The sequence below is a fragment of the Erinaceus europaeus genome, chromosome 9, assembly GCF_950295315.1.
Source record: "Erinaceus europaeus chromosome 9, mEriEur2.1, whole genome shotgun sequence".
In the NCBI taxonomy this organism is placed as follows: Eukaryota; Metazoa; Chordata; class Mammalia; order Eulipotyphla; family Erinaceidae; genus Erinaceus; species Erinaceus europaeus.
The window spans coordinates 44,062,430-44,068,624 of record NC_080170.1 but is presented as its reverse complement, the minus strand read 5'-3'; positions in this window follow the sequence as shown (position 1 = coordinate 44,068,624).

Here is a 6,195-nt window from a genome sequence, read left to right as displayed (position 1 = left end):
TCTTTCTTCCTTCTCTTTCTTTCTTTCTTTCTTTCCTTCTTTCTGAGGCTGTTTCTTAAGTGCCCTACAATAAAGTGGACTCAGGAATTCAGAGAAAAAGAAATACACATGTTTGATGTTAGACACAAGGTAGGTTAGCCAAGTCCAAAGTGATTAAATGGTTGTGTCCATGTTTCTTTTTCTTTCTCCTTTCTCTTTTTCTTTTTTTCTTTCTTTCTTTCTCTTCTCTTTCTTTTCTTTTTAGAACTAGCTCCTCAAGTATGCACAATTTCACTGTTTTGCGCCACTTTTTTCATTCAGAGACAGCAAAGGGGAGACACCACAGCATCACAGCTTCCTCCAGTGCTATAGTATCTTCCAGTGTGACACTGGAACTCAACCCAGGATCACAAGCATGCCAAGCAGGCACCCTACACAGTGAACTATCTCTTCAGTCTTCATATTTATTTTTTTCCCCTCCAGGGTTACTACTGGGGCTTGGTGCCTGCACTATCCCCTGTGGCCATTTTTTTTTTTTCAATTTTTTTGAATAGGCCAGAGAGAAATTGAGAGGGAAGGGGGAAATAGAGAGGGACAGAGAAAGATAGATACCTGCAGACCTGCTTCACCACTTGTAAAGTGACACCCCCCCCCCACAGGTGGGGAGCCAGGGGCTCAAACTGGATCCTTGCACAAGCCCTTGTGCTTTGTACTATGTGCACTTAATCCGGTTTGCCAGCGCCCAATCCCTCATATTTCAATTCTTAACAGTCATAGGTCTTCATAAATAGAAATACATAAGAAGGTATGGATATTGGGTTTAATTATCATTTGTACTACTAACTCTGTGATCTTTCACATGCCATACAATTCTCCTAAGATTCAACTTAAGCTTATACATCACCAGTATTATTCTAAGTCACACAGGGAGCCACCAATTTATGGGGAAAGAAAAAAGGACCTGATCACCAGAGACTGTATACCATGAGAGCAGCAGAGGACAGTAGAACAGAGATGCTGGGTAGTGACTCAAGAATCCCTCCTGTTTTCTCCTCCATTTCTTCTAAAAGGTTCTTTCATTCTTTGCTCTTTTTCTTTTCTTTTCTACCTTGCCGCTGGAATGATATAAAATGCCTTTACTCATCCATCTGATGAACCACTGCTATTCTGTCACAGGCATCCTACTCTAACACAAAAATTCACAGCTGGTTCTGGTGAACCAAGTAGTTTCCTGCTGGACTCTGGCCTAGTTAAAACTGACCAATGACAAATGGCTGCCTGAAGAGTAAAACAGTTGTGAATGAGGACTGATAATAGTATTGTCCATGTATGTTTAGATTCTTTTTTTTTAAATTTTTTTTATTTAAGAAAGGATTAATTAACAAAACCGTAGGGTAGGAGGGGTACAGATCCACACAATTCCCACCACCCAATCTCCATATCCCATCCCCTCCCCTGATAGCTTTCCCATTCTCTATCTCTCTGGGAGCATGGACCCAGGGTCATTGAGGGTTGCAGAAGGTAGAAGGTCTGGCTTCTGTAATTGCTTCCCCGCTGAACATGGGCGTTGACTGGTCAGTCCATACTCCCAGTCTGCCTCTCTTTTTCCCTAGTAGGGTGTCTCTGGGGAAGCTGAGCTCCAGGACACATTGGTGGGGTCTTCAATCCAGGGAAGCCTGGCCAGCATCCTGGTGGCATCTGGAACCTGGTGATTGAAAAGAGAGTTAACATACAAAGCCAAACAAATTGTTGAGCAATCATGGACCCAAAGCTTGGAATAGTGGAGAAGAAGTGTTAGGGGGGTACTCACTGCAAACTCTAGTGTACTTCTGCTTTCAGGTATATATTTTGCAGTAGTTTATGGATACGTGTGAACATAAGCTCTCTCTCACAGAAACTGGTGTATATCTAGGTTTTGGGACTTTGTTAGAAAGTGAACCACCTGAGATGAAATTAGAGTACTATAAAAGGAAAGGTCTCACCCGAGTAATGAAGCTGAAGGGTTGTCATTCCACACGTGAAGTCTCTGGACACAGTCTGAAGTGAAGCATGTTGAGGTGGCAATCGTTGTGTTGGTTAGGTTGTGATCGGCGGATGCAATATTATTTGGTATGGATTGGGAGACGCATACGGGAAAGTAAGCCCTATCCAATGGTTCCAGGACTGGGGGAAGTAGGGGCTCTATAGTGGAGATGTGAGGTTCCTGCTGTCTTAGGGTTCAAAAAGACAATTGATAGTTAATGTTATCATCACATTATTTGGTAATTGGGTTAACTTTGAAAAGTCCTTTTGTTAGGGTTTGCTGTACAGTACCCAGTATCTTGTATATAGCTGTGCTATTGGATGCTTCTAATCTACTTGGTCTAGGCTTTTGAGAGAGTCCGCATATCAAATACACAGCCTATATATTAAAAAGATTCAGTTTGTGTTTTGAAAAACTTTGAGACATACAATTGATTTCCCCCCTCTCATATTAATTAACTAGATTCTAACAGCAAATTTTGGAAACTTCTTTTTAATGCATTACTCCTGTTGGTTATTTAGTTCTGTACTTCAAATTATTGGGGGACCCAGAGGCTTAAGTATTTATCTGAAAACAAACAAACAAACAAAATAAAAAAACTAAAGGTAAGCTGCATTCATTTAAACTAGTAAGTGGGCAGTCTAGTATTATTTAATGTTTTTTAAATCAGTGGCTTCAGTTATACATATGTTAGGACATGGAAAGAAGAGATATAGAGAGAGCAAATTACATAGATTATTAACATGTTAAGTAGGAAACCATTTGAACCCCAGTCTTGCTGATTTATAAATTACTATTGTTGGGGCCCAGCGGTAGCACACCAGGTTAACCGCACATAGTACTAAGTGCAAGGACCCCACACAAGGATCCTGGTTTGAACCCCCAGCTCCCCACCTACAGGGAGGTCATCTCACAAGCAGTGAAGCAGGTCTGCAGGGGTCTTTCTCTCTATCTACCCTCTTCTCTCAATTTCTCTCTGTCCTATCAAATAAAATAACAAAATAGAAACTTGAAAAAAAACTACTAGTGCTCAGATACACAAGAGAAAACCAGAACCTTGTTCAGTGTGTGTGTGTGTGTGTGTGTGTGTGTGTGTGTGTGTGTGTGTGTGTGTGTGTGTGTTTATTTGGTTTGGCTTGGTTTTCAAATTACATAGTATTTTTCTGGCATGAGGGAGAAAAAAATGTTTTAAAAGTTTCTTATAGGGGGTCGGGCGGTGGCGCAGTGGGTTAAGCGCATGTGGCGCTAAGCGCATGGACCGGCGTAAGGATCCCAGCTCCCCACCTGCAGGAGAGTCGCTTCACAGACGGCTGAGCAGGTCTGCAACTATCTATCTTTCTCTCCACCTCTCTGTCTTCCCCTCATCTCTCCATTTCTTTCTGTCCTATCCAACAACGAACAACATCAACAATGGCAATAATAATGGCCACAATGAGGCTACAACAACAAGGGCAACAAAAAGGGGGAAAAAAATGGCCTCCAGGAGAGGTGGATTCATGGTGCAGGCACTGAGCCCAGCAGTAACCCTAGAGGAAAAAAAAAGTTTCTTATGAAGTTAGATATTTAAATGTTGAATGACTAATGTGTCTTCAATAAATTATTTTTAAAAATCACAACTGGGTGTGGAGAAAGCAATAAGATAATTTTAACAGGTTTATCTAGGTATAATCTATGTATCATATAATCTAGCTATTTAAATAAAGTACATAATGAAATATTTTTCAGTGTTTTCACCAGCTTAGCTGACCATCCCTACAACCCAATTTTAGGACATTTTTACTCTGCATAAAAGAGATTGGAATACAAGTGCAGTGATGATACTTAACTGTACCATTGACAGTTCCTTTAAAATCTGAAGCAAACCAATGCCTTAGGCATAGAAAGGAAAAGAATAAGAAAGCCAAGGAAACTGAGATTCAGAGAGGTTAAATTATGTATACCAGGTGACTCAGAGTAACCCAGGACACAGAGTGACAAGACCAGGTCATGTGCCTTTTTCTCCAAAGTCCTTCATGTTTCTGAATAATTTGGGCATTTCTTTTTTTTTTTTCCCTCCAGGGTTATTGCTGGGCTCGATGCCTGCACCATGAATCCACCGCTCCTGGAGGCCATTTTTCCCCCTTTTGTTGCCCTTGTTGTTGTAGCCTCGTTGTGGTTATTATTATTGCCCTTGTTGACGCTATTCGTTGTTGGATAGGACAGAGAGAAATGGAGAGAGGGGGAGAGAAAGACAGACACCTGCAGACCTGCTTCACCGCCTGTGAAGCGACTCCCCTGCAGGTGGGGAGCCCGGGCTCGAACCGGGATCCTTACGCCGGTCCTTGCGCTTTGCGCCACATGTGCTTAACCCACTGCGCCACCGCCCGACCCCCTGGGCATTTCTTAATAGCTCTGAAAGGAAGTGGTAAGTACTATGAAATTCTCCCTCTAGAAATAGTAATTTCAGTGATACGGAAATGTTGCAAGAATACTACAAAAAGCCTCCAAAACTTTCTTCACCCAGATTCCCAGTATGTTTGTCTTTCCTCTTCTACATATATTTATGCACATATTTTTTCTGATTAAATTGAAAGGAAGTTATAGGCCTGCCTCATACTCTACTATTCCTTCATGCTTCCGTATGTATTTCTGAAAACAAGGACATTCTCTAACTTCACTACAATATAAAACTTGACATAGTGTTACCATCTAATCCACAAACAACATTTAAAGATTACATCTGTTCCAATGATATCTTTTATTTTATTTTTTTTTTTACCAGAGCACTGCTCAGCTCTGGTTTATGGTGATGCAGGGGATTGAACCTAGGACTTAGGAGCTCCAGGTATGAAAGTCTCTTTGCATAACCGTTATACTATCTACCCCTGCCGTTCCAATGATATATTTTATGAGCCCAGGATTATACTCTGCATGTAACTGTCATATTTCTTTGGTCTCTTAATTTGAAATAGTTCCTCAGCCTCTCCGTGTACTGCAAGTCTTTGACATTTACAAAGAGTACAACCAGCTACTCTGTAATGTATTACTCAATTTGAGTTCCTTTGATATTTTCTCCTGATTAGCGTTAGACCATGCATTTTTGCTAAGCTTATCAATGTTTTGTTCTTCATCTTTCCTATCTAGGTTAGATGATGTTGTTTGTCCCATAACTGGTGCTATTACATTTGGTTCCTTAAACCAGTATTTGCCATATTTTTCTATGTTAAAGTTAATTATAAGCACTTTGTACATATAACTAGTAAGTATTTTATTGGAAGATACTATAAGATCATGTAAATACTTTGTTCCACATCAAATTTTCATCATCTAGTTTTCACATCCATGAATGATTCCTACTTAAATCAACTTTCATTATGATGGTTGCAAAATGATTTTCTTTTTCAACCTTTTTTTTTTTTTTTTTTTTGCCTCCAGGGTTATCACTGGGGCTTGGTGCCTGCACTAGGAATCTACTACTATGAGGTAGTTCTATCTACCTACCTATCTAGCTGCTTTTGGACTCATAGATTTCTATTTTATTTATAATAGGTTGTAACACATTGGTATTGATTTTTAATTACCCTCACTTTGGCCAATGAGATACCCTTCAAGTTGAGTTGTACTTCAAGTAGTACCTCATACCTCACTTTCAAGTAGACCTCATGCCTCACTTTCTGGCTGGAGAGATAGCACAATGATTATGCAAAATGACTTTCATGCTTGAGGCTCTGAGTTCCCAAACTCAATCACTCACACCACCATAAGCCAAAGCTGGGAAATGCTCTGGTAAAGATAGATAGATAGATAGATAGATAGATAGATAGATAGATAGATAGATAGATATAGACAGACAGACAGACACAGACAGACAGACAGACATGTGATGTTTTGGTTCATCGAATACATTTATTGCCTATGGCTGCTGTAAAAAAGTATCACTTCTGGCTTGAAATGAATATATTCTCTTAGGAGTTTGGAGGCCAGAAGTCACTAGACTAAAGAATAGATGTTACCTCCTTTGGAGGCTTTAGAATCTTGAGAATCTTAGAGGCTTGAGAATCTGTTCCTTGCCTCTTCTAACTTCTGATGGTTGCCAGCACTCCTGGACTCATGACTATATCAGTGCAGTTTCTACCTTTGTCATCGCACTAGTTCCTCTGGTCTCTCTCATAGAGACAGTCAGAATGGAATTCAGGTCCACTCAAATAATCCAG